At 35.4% G+C, this 13,145-nt stretch overlaps 1 long non-coding RNA gene across 1 annotated transcript; it reads left to right on the top strand.

The window, feature by feature from the left end:
- Nucleotides 1-4,687: 4,687 nt before the first annotated feature.
- On the top strand, nucleotides 4,688-12,719 carry LOC116668953. The gene is made up of 3 exons (XR_004326265.1): nucleotides 4,688-4,698; nucleotides 11,810-11,816; nucleotides 12,520-12,719. It is a non-coding gene; the product is annotated as an uncharacterized LOC116668953 (long non-coding RNA).
- The last annotated feature ends 426 nt before the right edge of the window (nucleotides 12,720-13,145 follow it).

The raw sequence follows: 13,145 nt of genomic DNA, 5'->3' as shown, positions 1-13,145 counted from the left end.
GATCCCGGTGCTTCCCTGTGTGGCCCTCCATGGTGTGCCATGCCTTCTTCTCCTGGGATCCACGAGTATAACAAATCTCCTGATCTGTTGGCCTTGCTCTACCTAAACAAAAATAAAAGCTATATTTTAAAGCACTTAGCCTTTGTCATAATGGAATTTAGAGTGTAACACTGGAGACTGGATAACTCACACAAGAAAACAAAAAGAAAACGACCAAATGTAATATGTAACTAAAGCAAATCTATGCAAAGCCGAGTGCTAAGGCATTGTTGGCAGCAACCATGAAAGGGCTCTATGAGAGATTAAGGACAGCAGTGCTTGGAGGAATGCAGTTTATTTGTTGAATGAGGGAAAGTTGAGGGTCTTTGCAGAGAGGGTGATGAATAAAGCAGTGAATTTGGAAGTAGGTGATTCCCCTGCAAAATTACTTGATTGAAGTGTAACATTATAGTTTTCACATTTTAAATTTATTTTTACATGGAGTTGATTGAGAATGGATTAAAATGTCTAAATGATACTAACCCTCAAAAGCAAGTATCTTTCTGACATTTTTTTCAGTGGCAGAATGGAATCCAGCCGTTTGTTTCATTTTTAAAGGGGCTATCCTAAAGCACGTTTGATGTTTATGACATACACTTCTGTATCCAGGCAACATGACTTTGAAGAAGAGGTCTGATTATTGATATTTTATAGCTGGAGTTCCAAGAACACCAAAAGAAATAGCCGTTGTGGAAGCAAAAATAGCCCACAGACCAGGGCTCCTAGAAAATTGGGATAATTACTGAAATCAATTCTGGCTTACAAAGAATATAGAAGCTGAACACATGCTGTTAAATTGCACTTAGCTCACCTGTGGTTTACCGTACTCTTTTTCTTTTTTATAATGCCCAGATTTTGTAAAGGCCACATAGAATTTCTAACAGATCATTAATGAAAACCACTTATGGCAGTGATGGGAACACCAACCTATCACAGCTCTCAAAAATCTACACTTTATGTAACTTGGAAATTCATAGAATGGAATGAAAATTACTAAATCGATTACAACAAATGATATTTATAAATAACATGTCTATGGAAGTACTTTTTAAAGCTTTTAACACTTAAATGATTCAATTTATTTATGGTGTGGTTAATACAACTTGGATTTGAGAAGTCATATGTGTATGAATAATCCCATGAATCTTTGGTAATTATTCACTCATTGCTACACCCCCACTTGATCCATACATGATTCATGAATCCCGTAGCTGACTTTTCAGAATAAAACATAATTGTGGTCATCAGTTCTATAGTGTAAATGATTGCCTTAGATTGGGGAAGGAGTGATCTGGCTTCATGCCCAATGAACAGGAGACCACGTTCATATGACACCACTGCCTGGGAGAGGGAACAAATGCCCAAACCAAAGGAATGGTACTAATATGACTTCAAGTCTGTTTAGACCATAGGAAATCCAGATAGACAAAGTCAACACAACTCTGCTAAAGCCTCATAAATCTATTCCATAGTGTGCTCTTTAAGCTTATTGCCCGAATTTATCAGAAGTGATAGTGAAATTCATCTTTTGTTCCTCAGTTGATATAATTCATATTTATGCCATCTGTTTGAGGAATTACAGGTAGCATCAAAGAGTAAAGTTTTTGGAGAGGTGAACAAATCTTGTTTTGATTCTTATAACTGTCTAAAATAATAACTGAAAATAAATTATTAAACCTTTTGGAGCTTTCATTTTGCTCATTTGTATACCTCCTATATCTTAAAGACTTACAGAAATAAAATCAAAACATATAAAACAACAAGGCCAGCACATAGCAGGTACTCAAAATGTGGATTAGTCTTCAAAAACTAATTCCAAAATAAATAGGGATATTTAGAAGAAATAGCCTGAAGGCACCCTTGATCTTAATCAAAACTGAGACGTGAGGGTCTTATCTTTGTCACCATTCAATCAATTTCCCTTTCTAACCATTTTATTTTTGTATGGTGGCTTAGTGCTTGTCAGCATTCTTGATCAATGCCTCTTCTCAGGAGAAAAATCTGTAATATATTCACACTGTGCTGTTATTAATGGATTATCTATTCCAAGTATTTACAGACTTTAAAAGACTATAGAATTGGGGATTTCAGTTAGTGGGTTCATATGTTTTATAACCAGTACATACGTGTGGGGATGGGTGGGGCTGGAGGAGAAGGAGGGAGTTCAGAGGTTGAGAGCACCACGAGGGCAGCTAGAATGTTGATTTGCTAAATTTACACATCATGGATTATAATCAGGAAAACTACTTTCTGAAGAAAAGGTTGGTGTTCTCTTTTAAGGTACATCACATGAGTACTTATATTCAGAATATTTTCTAAGGACAGATTTCAATGCAATATGTTTTTAAGTAGGTTCTTCTTTACAGAACTTTTAAATGGTTTTCTGTCTAAAAGTGAACCCACAAACAAAAATTAGTAAGAAGGTCCTATATATTAAACTCTATAAAACTCATGATCTTATAAGACTTTAAGAAAATTTTTCTTTGTAGTGTCCTAGACATTTAATTTTATTCACTTGCTTTTACCATTTCGGGAATAAATGTACTTTCTTGCTTTTCACTCACTGCTGATCATATGTATTAGAAAACACAACTAAAAGTTTGGAGGCTTAGTATTCAAAGTCTAAATTACCAACAATTTGATATTGAAACATGAATACCTTTTTTTCTTAACCTTTTCAGGTTTAAAAATATGTTATCTGTAAAATTAAAGGAGTTTTTTTCCCTCCGCTTGGAACACTTGCATAAGCATACCTGGAGGTCTTCAGGTATCACAAAGTAAAGAGCAGGGATTGGACAATTGATTAGGGGTGATACATGAGTATACTAATGATGTTGAAGAGTAGCAGAATATATCACCTCAAAATACGACCGTAGGAGTTCAGGACATGCTGCCTCCAAGTGCCACTTTGGTATATTTATTGATTTGAGCTGTAGACACTTGAAAACCAGCAGACGCTAGAGAACAGGAATGAGCTTTTCTCTAAACTCCCTTCATCTGCCTGAAGGTAGACCCTCCAATGGAACTCAGCTGTCACACATCTTCTCCGAGAGTTTCATCAACCAGCAAAAGATGGACTCTTTTCACAACGGAGGAGACTAGGCGTTAACGCCACACTCAGACAAACTTATCACAAATTGCTGAAGGGGAGAATTTGTCACTCCTAAACATGCCTCTTTGGCATAAGGAGTATTTTAGGCTATTTGTTGAAACAGCAGATACAGGAGAAGTTCTGAAAACTAGAACTTGGAAGTCAGAAGGAAAATAGAAGTTACTTTTGGAAGAGACATTTATAAAGGAAATCTTCATTCATGAGGGTGTCTCATTCCTTGTAGGAGGAAGAGGAGGACAACCAAACCTCTAGAAGCTATCAGTGGAGAATGAGTGCTGACAAATCTGCATAACAACCATGTCGTTGTTTACTGTGCTTTTCTGGTAACCTCCCAGAACTGGCTCCCCAGCCTTCAATATCTTTATTTTGTATTTGGCTAAAGATGGTATTTAAGGTAATGGCCTGGTCCATTTTGAAGAGTTATTCAGTTTTCCTGGTTATCTCCCATGTACATAGGAGGTATACATGTTATTAGCTTTGGTTTGTTTTTCTCCCGTGTGTGTGTGTGTGTGTGTGTGTGTGTTTATGTAATTACAAGAGTGTCTCAGCCAAGAACCTAGGAGCATAGAAGGAAAATTATTTTTCCTTTCCCACACTATCATACCTCCCATATATTCTTCTAAGGAGCTGTTCATCTTCCCTAAAAATAAATTATTATCTTCAGAGATCTACATTCTCTCACTCTTTCCCCTATTATCATAGTATTAAAACTTGAATTCCAAGCCATCTCAGGGAGTGACCCATTTTTCCTTGGGTTTCTTCTATGTATACATGAGTTACACATGTTAATAAACTTCAGCTTGTTTTTTTCTTCTTGATGTATCTTTTATTACAGGGGTCTCAGATAAGAACTCAGAAGTTATAATACAGTAATAACTGCATCTATTTTTATACTCGGTGAACTCTCTAGCATCCATAAAAGAGTTTCATATGCTTATGTGATTAGAATATGGCTTATACTCCATGTAGTCTGAAGATTTCTTCCTTAGAAAAAGTCATATGTCATTGATTCAAATAATTTCAGGTGGAAAAAGTTATATTTGCAAGAATGTTAAATTGGGTAGGTGCACCTGGAGGCTTAAAAGAAGCATATTAGAAATTAAAAAAATAATCTTACTTGAAACTGTAATGTGGGGAATATATACTGCTGATTATTTTATATAATTATTGGTGCTATTCTGAAATGATTACTCTTCAGAGTCTTAATTCCTACCCTTCTCTGATGGCATGCTGGAATTGATTACACAAATATAAAATTTAACCTTCTAACTCATATGTTTTACAAGTGCAGTTTAACTTTGGGCAATTACATTTAAAATTAAAGGATTTCAACTGAAGGGAAATAGATTCAGAGAATGTATGAATTAAAAAAAACTTTCATTTTGTTAAGCAATATTTAATCAAATGGATGTATAAAACCTAAAACTCTGCATTTTTCTACCATTTCTCTTCTCTCTTCCACTTAAACAAGGCCCCTACATAATGATGATCTTTGGAGCTGTTCCCTACGTGCTACTATTAACAATGCCTCCCCTTTCTTTTGCTGAGTTGGTTTGACCTTTAAAATAGATGGTTTGAAATCAGTGCAGATCTTTGGCATACCTTTTCCTTAAGAAGAAAATGTGTATGGGAGAAAATATTTACAAAAGACACCTGTAATAAAGACACCTGTTATCTAAAATACACAAAGAACTCCTAAAACTTACCAATAAGAATACACACAACCTGATTAAAAAAGAGCCAAAAATCTTAGCAAACACCCCACCTAAGAGGATATACAGATGGGAAATAAGTACATGAAAAGATGCTCAACATCATATGTCATCAAGGAAATGGAAATTAAAATAATAATGAGACACCACTATGAACTGATTAGAATGGACAAAATCTAAAACACTGTCAACATCAAATGTGAATGTGGAGCAACAAGAACTCTCATTCATTGCTGGTGGGAATGCAAAATGATACAACCACATTGAAAGACAGTTTGGTGGCTTTTTACAAAACTAAATATACTCTTACTATGCCATCAGAAATGTCAATCCTTGGTATTTACCCAAAGGAGCAAATTAGTTTAAAGCTTATGTCTACACAAACACTTGCACACAGATGTTTATAGCAGCCTTCCTCATGACTGTCAAAACTTGGAAGCAACCAAGATATCCTTCAGTATGTGAATGGATAAACTGTAGTATATCCAGATAAAGGAACAGTAAGCACTAAAAAGAAATAAGCTATCAAGATATGTAAAAACATGGAAGAAACTTAAATGCATATTACTAAGTGAAAAAAGTCAGTTTGATTCCAATTATATGACATTCTGGAAAAGGCAAATCTATGGACACAGTAAAAAGATAAATGGTTGCCAGGAGTTGAGGAGAAGAGAGAAATGATTAGGTGGAGCACAGAGGATACTTCAGATGGTGAAACTATTCTGTAGGGTACTCTAACAGGGGATATGTGTTTTTATACGACTGTCCACACCCATAGAATGTACTATACCAAGAATGAACCCTAATGTGAAGTACGGATTTTGTGTGATAACGATGTGTTGATTTAGGTTTATGAATTGTAACAAATAAACCACTGTGGTCAGGATGTTGATAATGGAGGAGGCTATGCGTGTGGGATGGGGATACGGAGTGTGTGGAAAAATCTCTGCACTTTCCTCTCAATTTTTCTGTGAATCTAAAACTGCCCTACAAAAAAAGTCTATTTTAAATTATTTATATATATATGTTTATATAGGCATATATATTGGCCTTAAAGACTTCTGGCTGTGATGTGCTGGTCAATGTTTAACAAGCAGAAAACCAAACAAACAGAAAAGGCAGTGATGTATATACCATTTGTTGCTGTGGGAGAGGAAGATATTTTCCTCTACCCTTCTAGTTTCTTCTGGGTAGTCTAAGAATTAAATTGACATAAAACAAATTAACAGGAGAAAAATCACACAAATATTTAATAACATGAGAGAAATCCATACCAGCTAAATAACATGCCAAAATGACCAAACTCTCAACTTAAATAACATTTTCAGCTAAAGACAAAAGAAGGTGTTGAAGTTAGTGGTTTGGGACTTCAAGGGGAGGAAGCAGTTGACACAGAGATGGAAAAGCAAATGTTTGGTAAATGAATGCTTTCTGGGCCATGCAAAGACAGGGGGACACAGTGTGAGCTCTGACTTCTTGGCCCTGCCTAGTTTTCCCCACCAAATATCTCTCATCTTCTTTGCAGATATCTCTGGTGATAGCTCTCTTACAGGCACAGGTCCTCTGTCTAAATTATTTAGGCAATTAAGGGGGAGGTAAAAAGACTTCCTGAGTCTTCTGTTTCTTAAAAATAGTCAGTCTAAATTAATCTTTATGCCAAAAACACACATTTTGGGGTGGCAAATTTTGCTCCCTATGCTGATTTCCATGGTCCAAATACTTTTGGCCAGTTTCTAGATATCAATATGACATCATTGAATGGGAAGAGATACACAGTAGCACACAATTTGATGGTACAGTTAACCCTTGAACAGCATGGAGGTTAGGGGTGCCAACCCTCTACATCATACAAAACCTACATAGAACTTTACAGTCAGCCCTTTGTATCCTTGGTTCTACATGCAACAATTCAAGCAACTAGACTGTGTATCACCACAGTATGTATTTATTGAAAAATACCCACATATAAGTGGATCCCCTCAGTTCAAATCCAAGTTGTTCAAGTATCAATTGTATTTTCACCTATCCTTTTATATGATACAACAATGCAAATAATTTCGAGAGCATAGAAAATGGTAAAATGTAGCAAAACAATTAGAAAGTGATATGTTTTGAGTATTTATTATTTCTACTTTTAATATAATTGACTTAATTTTACATTTATATGATTTAATTTTAAATAATGTCTATGTTAAACAATTTGCTCACAAAATTACTGAAAATTCAATGATTCTTCTGGGCCAGTACATCTGGTTCTAGCACACCACTGGAAAATCTAAATAATAATATTATTGTTAATTAATTTAATTACTAATATTAATTATTAATTAATTTAATAGAGGAAAGTACAAACAACTGAACTGCTGGGTGTAAAAAAAGAATGTTGCCTGTCATTCCAGTTCTACAAATTGCAACCCACTGTCATTTCTCACTGACAGTGCATCCTGAGAGGGACTCAGAATATAAAGAAATAGGATGAGGCATTCTGTGCTTTTGAATATATAGGCCCCTAGATAGTTAAGATGCACACCTAGGGGAGAATTTCAATGACCCCACATTCTTGCATCTTCTCATAGATAGAAATGCACTAAAATTATTAATTTGAGATAGCTATTCTTTAAAATTAGCAGTAATCTTTCAATGTTTCACTACATGTATTTCCCAGCCAAAAAATTCATATATATATACATATATATACACACACACACACACACATACATATATATACACACTGACTCCCCTACTTCTATCTCTTTGGAGTAGTTCCTCAGAACTATATGAGAGACTGTCTTCTGGGATATAGTCTTTAGTAAGGTCCCTGAATAAAACTGAAACTCACTGCTCTTACATTGTGCCTTTTTTTTTCTTTTCTTTCAATCAACAGTTTTGATGACCATGAAGGGACCCAGAGCTGACCTCTCTCTCATCTCAACTCTGTGAGGCTCTGGAGCCTTGGTACCAGCAAGGGCCCCTCGTACATGTCCACCTCCTCAGCAAGTCCAGACAAATTTGGATGAGTCTCAACTCTGTGAGGCTCTGGAGCCTTGGTACCAGCAAGGGCCCCTCGTACATGTCCACCTCCTCAGCAAGTCCAGACAAATTTGGATGAGTCTCTCTTGGTCTCAGATCTCCCGTCTTGGTTAATAATCCTGAGTTTTATTCAGTGGTGGATAAAAAATGTGCCCAACTACTTAGTTGAGAGATACTGAGAAAGTGCCTTGCTGAGAGATGCTTTCAGGGAGTGCCTGGTTGAGAGATACTGGGAAGATTTTGCTCAGTTGAAAGATACTGAGGAAGTTTGAACTGGGTGGTTAGGTAAGGGGTACCAGATAACATCTAACTAATACCCCAGAGGGTAGTTTATGTACATACAGAACTCACACTTGCAAGTACTTACTTAATTAGGAACTAAGGAAATCTCACCCTAAAAGTGGCCAAGATGGGCTCTCTTTGATATTCCAAAACTGGTTTTTGCATATACAGTTAGAGGAATCTGGCTTGATAAACAACTCTTCAAAATTCTGACTCTAAGAGAATAAAGTCCTTCTAGGAGGGGCTTGCATTTCTCTGCCTGTGCTTTTGTGATATAAATGTTCTACCAAGGCTCTCAGGAACTCTTTATCTTTCTCTTATATAGACCACCTCCAATTCCTGAGACTTAAAAAAAAAAAAAAAAAAAAAAAAGGAAAGAAGCCTTTTTTAAACTCAAGAAAGTAAACTTAACTTATTCCAACAGATATTTATAAACTAGTGAGTTTTACATTATAATACTGATTTATGACTAAGTTTTAAAATGAAGCTATGAGATCTCTAGTTGTATCTGTCTATATGTCTGTGTGTACATTATAGATATGGTATGTCTCTACCTCCAGATGGCACTCCAAAAATCAGTTTGTAAATGAGCATTGGATTATACTGAATTCCTAAAAATCTGGTATGTCCTGGTATAGTGTTACCAGCCATAATTATAGTTATTATCTTAAAATATTATATATGTCACAGAAATAACCAAGTATTTTTGACGGTTGTATTGTAATCAGATCATTAATCATGGCATTTTAAGTTTTTTGTCATTTATAGACAGTTATTATTTTATGTGATGCTTTTGCAAAATACTTCATCTTCAAGAAGAGCCACAGAAAAGACTTTTTGACAAACACAGCTTTTTGATAATTTTCATATATTACCACTGAATTGAGTAAGAAATCAAATGGTTCTAGTGGAAAAGCATGGCTTCATAAAACTGTTAACAGAAGATCAAGATCAACAAGAATTAGTTACATAGGGCTGAAAGATAATTTTCATGACTTTTTGTCTAAAATATTACTGGCTTTTCATCTTTGTTTTCCAGATACAAAGAAACTTTCCTTCTTAAGCTATTTATGACATGGCAATTTGGCAAAGTGTTTGGCAAAGTCTTTTTAAACAGAATTGAAACATTTATCTTTTCTCTCTATCTCACCTTAAACCAATGCTCTAACAGAAAAGAAAGAACACTCATGCCAGGAGGAGAAGATTATGTCAGAAGTAGACAGCTATCCCAAGAAGCCAGACCTGACTCATATTATTTATCATGTTTTCTTGATTTCTTGGACTTTTGCAAGTGAATCAAAAATTTTTTTTCTATCACGAACATAATCCTTTGAAAATTTCAGAAATCAACCCAATTGCTGGGTTTGTGGTCAATTACCTACATCCACTACTTCTGGTTTACCTTGGAGAATTTACCTTCTCTGAGAGTCTGATTGGATAGCCCTTAGAAAATTTATTTTAGAAAAAAGAAGTTATAGTTCTGTTTCGGCCACTATTGATATTACTAGATGAAATCCTCTCACTTGGCCAGTCAATCATACTTGCTCTGACCATGGCCATGAATATCAATTTTTTTAAGGTCACTCAAGCTCAATCAAAGCAGTGAGCTAAATTTCAGTTAAAGAATATAACTTCCCAATTATTAGAATGGGCCCTCCCTCAGATATGGGATGGATCTTATGGTTAACACCAGGTCATGGTCATCTAAGTTTAAAGGTCCTTCTGTTGACAACAGTTAAATCATACTAAAGGCAATCAGCTTAATTAACACTAGGAAATTGGGTTCGGTGCCTTATCAACCATGCCACCAAATAATTCTCTTTAAAGATAGTGATTGGTATGAAACAGACTGGGTCAGATCATCGAGGATATGCTGGGCCATACCTAATGGCAGTTCTTAGTTTAAATTATTACGTATGACCTTGTTAATGCTACCAGCTGTATTATTTATATTCTGCCAGTTTTATAAGATTTTTGTTTCTTTGTGTGACCTAGCCTCTGATAAAAATGATGACTATGTGACTTGAAGCAATTGACCAAATAAATAGTTCTATACAAGATCAAATGACTACAAAAGTGTAAGTCTAGATATGAGGAGAAGCAGCAGGAGGGAATGATTTCCTGGACCATAACAGACTAGTACCACAGGTGGTCTAGAGGCTTTGATCGCTACCGCTTACAGGGTAACAGCACAGTAATAACACACTGAGCGACCTGTCAAGGAAATCCTCACTTTACCTAGGAATGAGACTCCCAAACGCCCTGGGGTAAACTGGTCATGAAAGGCTTCCCAAACCTCACTCACATTTATGACCAACAATGAGCACTTTAAACAAAGAACATTATCCACTATTCCAGTTCTACAAGGATTAAGTTGCAGCCCACTACAGCTGGCCACTGACAGTGCACTACGAGGGGAATTCAGGCTAGCAAAAAACAGGATGAAGCATTCTGTGCTCTTGGATATACAGACTCTAGATTGTTAAAATGCTTACCCAGGGACGCATTTCAATGATCCCAGGTTCTTGCATGTCCCCATACAAAGAAAAGCATTAAAATCATTAACTTGAGATGTCTGTTTTGTGATTAGCAATAATCTTTGTATGCTTGACAACGTGTATTATTCCAGACAAAATTTCATAGGTATTCTGGCTCCTCCCCTACCTCTTTAGAGGAGGTCCTCAGAGCTATCAGAGAGGCTGTCTCTTGGTCTATTGCCCTCAGCAAGAACCCTGAGCAAAACTGAAATTCACCATTCCTAACATTGTATATATTTTTTTTCAGACAATAGGATTTTAATAAGCAAGACATTGTTAGGATTCTAAACTGTTAATACTTCTTAAATACCAAATGAAATAATTTTCTTTATCCTTAGTATGTTTATACATCACTTTAGCATTAATAAATTCATCATGTTTTTGCATATGCATGAGGGCCGCTATGAAATTTCTGGACTTTGAGGACCCTGAGACATTCATATTAGAAAGAAGTTCGGTTTTTAACACCTCTCTAGTCTCTGCCAAATCACCTAAGTTATTTTTTAAATATTCATAGCAGCCTTTATTTCAATAACTGAACTTAAAGTAACTAAAAGGAAAGAAGTTTATCAATGCAGAATAAATTTTAAATCTTAGGTTCTAGTGATCATTTCTTGAATGCAATATTTTTATGGTCATTGAGAGGATATTTTCATTAAAATTAAATTTTCAAACATAAATGTCTAGGAAGCTCTCCTTCCCATTTATCAAATATCCACATCCTGCCTTTGCACCTGAACAGAGTCTCCCAGTAATGGTACTGTCAATCCTTTAGCTTTATGATACTAAAAACACATAGCCAGTTCCTTTATTGTTTCCTTTGTTTTTTTTTTTTTTTGCTTTTGAATCAGGTTGTGTTGGAGGTCATCTCAGCTATCAATCTCATCTACCCTCAGCATGAGCCTCTGTTTGTGTGTGTGTGTGTAAAAATTAAAGTGCATGTGTCTAATAGTAATTTCAGCTACATTTTTTGGAGCTAGGTGAGTTATTAAATCACTGGGCTTGACTAAAAATTATTTTACAAGAAGATGCAGTACACCCAACTGGACTTCAGCTACAAAAAGAAGAAAATGCACAACAGTTTCATTCCCTTCAAGATAACAGGTAAATAATAAAACAAAACAATAGAGGGGATTAAGATAAAAGAAATCAGAAAAATATATTTTCTCTCTAAAAATGCTGGATTGGCACCAGATTTTGAGAAAGTCAATTTAGTAATTTTTTTTAATTCTCAATTTTATTCTAATTGACTCATCTTATCAATCAATAGCTGACAATATTTTTTTTCTATAATCCATGCATTAGATTTTTCTTTCTTGGATAATGGGAAGGAAATAAAGATACTATTATTGAAGTACTCATATCACCTAATACAATCAAGAATGTTTACAGCAACTTTAAATTTGGGATAATTAAGGCTTTGTAACTTATTTGCTGTTCAACATTCACCTTTGTTTTCATTTAGACAGTGTGGTAGACAGCTCCAAGGTGGTCTCCAGTGATTTCTGCCTCTTGGTATTGATGCTGTCTGTTGAGTGTGCGTTTTACCTAATGACTGGCTTCTAATAAACAATGGACAACAATAATGGGATGTCACTCTTGTAATTAGATTACAAAAATACTGTTGGTTTTTTTTCCCCCTTGGACTTCCATCTCTCACTCTTTGGCTCACTTGCTCTGTGAGAAGCCAGCTGGCATGTTGTGAGCTACCCTATGGAAAGACCTACATGGCAACAAACTATTTGTAGCCAACTGTCAGTGAGGACCTGGGGCCTGCCAACAGACATGTAAGTGAGGTTCAGGGCAGATTTAGTAAGGGCTCACAGCTAAACCTTGGGATGACTGCAGCCCTGGCCAACACCTTGAACACAGCATTATTAAGACTCTCTGAGCCAGAAGCACCCAGATAAATACTTCAATTCATGATCCACAGAGCTGCCAAGTTTACCATATCTGTTATTCAGCAATAGATTATAATACTATCAGATTTCTGCTTTTCTAATAAAAATCCTGTCAATTTGTAATTTTTGTTCAAATTCTATTCTGTTCTGCCAATTTATATATATATATATGTATATATAAACCACAAGTCTAGGGAAAATATCTGCTGTCATACTTTTTTGGTACTCTTTTATCTCCCATTTATGTTATAAACAGTATATTCTTTAAATATAAAGGAGATTGGGGGTTTCAGGCTAGCATTTTTTACTTCACCAAGAAACATCAGGTTCTCTCAAAGAATAACAATCTGGTGACAAAATATATTTCTTTTACATAGACTAGCACAGACATCTGCATAAACCATTGCTTTTATTAGTTACAGAAAAGAATCAGTAATAAAGTCAATTACTTTAAATCATATCGGCATCCCTTTGCCAAAAAAAGATTATTTAATTAAAATTTTCATCCAATAAGAAACAAGACCCTTAATAT

The sequence above is a fragment of the Camelus ferus genome, chromosome 15 (genome assembly GCF_009834535.1).
Source record: "Camelus ferus isolate YT-003-E chromosome 15, BCGSAC_Cfer_1.0, whole genome shotgun sequence".
Taxonomy (NCBI): domain Eukaryota; kingdom Metazoa; phylum Chordata; class Mammalia; order Artiodactyla; family Camelidae; genus Camelus; species Camelus ferus.
The sequence above is the reverse complement of the archived record's forward strand: the minus strand, read 5'-3'. Positions and strand labels throughout refer to the sequence as shown.